The sequence below is a fragment of the Pseudophryne corroboree genome, chromosome 3 (assembly GCF_028390025.1).
Source record: "Pseudophryne corroboree isolate aPseCor3 chromosome 3, aPseCor3.hap2, whole genome shotgun sequence".
Classification (NCBI taxonomy): Eukaryota; Metazoa; Chordata; class Amphibia; order Anura; family Myobatrachidae; genus Pseudophryne; species Pseudophryne corroboree.
In genome coordinates this window covers 710,170,567-710,171,452 of record NC_086446.1, presented here as the reverse complement: position 1 = coordinate 710,171,452, position 886 = coordinate 710,170,567, and the positions used below count along the sequence as shown (strand labels likewise).

The window sequence follows — 886 nt, the reverse complement described above, 5'->3', positions numbered from 1 at the left end:
TCTTCCAACTGTAGAACCAAATCTTATCACTTTATCTTACTAAGATCACCATTTTTCGTGGACTCTCATTTACGATTCCCGGTACATTGCACCACGTGAGTGGGAATTCTGGAATTGGGTCTAACGTAAAAAGCAGATCCACTTATTTTCACGATTCTTTTTCTGATACTTTCCTATCAACTTCTAACTTTCAACATTCCTAAATAGGTGCACTCTCATTGGCGTTCGCATAAAACTCTCTACTACCATACCACGTTGTCAGCGCCCAATCTCGTCTGATCTTGGAAGCTAAACAACGTTGGGCCAGGTCAGTACCAGGAAGGGAGACCACCTGCGAATACTTGGTGTTGTAGAGCAGGATCTTCCTCATTTATGTGGTAATATCACCAACAGCAGTATCACCACTTTCTACTATTCTATCCAACCTAGCCTTATGGTCACTGGCACCATTACTGTGATGTGTAAAACTTCTCACTATCATCATCACTGTTTCCAATTCTTATGAGTACAAGTGATTTTTGTCTATAATACATGAGAGGAGTGACCACTGATCACTACTCTAATCCCTGATAAGCCTAAGAGCACAGTCTCATACTTCCTATATATCTTTGTGTGTCGACCACCCCGTGGTTCCATCAATACAGCAAGTCTGTACTGGTCAAGGGGAATGGGGGTATGACCAATTCAATGTCTACAACCCTTCCATACATTCTTTACCAATAAAGAGACCAGAACATTTTAATTAAGATGCTACATATTTTGCATTTTTGAGGGACAGATCTTTGGGAAGCACCTACATTTCTAACAATACGAATAAAAGTTATGTTTTAAATATACTTTTCTCAATCATATCATATTGATTTGTTTCTATAAGAGTGCGCCCACA

At 39.5% G+C, this 886-nt stretch overlaps 1 pseudogene; it reads left to right on the top strand.

Moving 5' to 3' along the window:
* The first annotated feature begins 237 nt into the window (after positions 1–237).
* Positions 238–356, top strand: LOC134887004 (5S ribosomal RNA; annotated as a pseudogene).
* Positions 357–886: the final 530 nt, after the last annotated feature.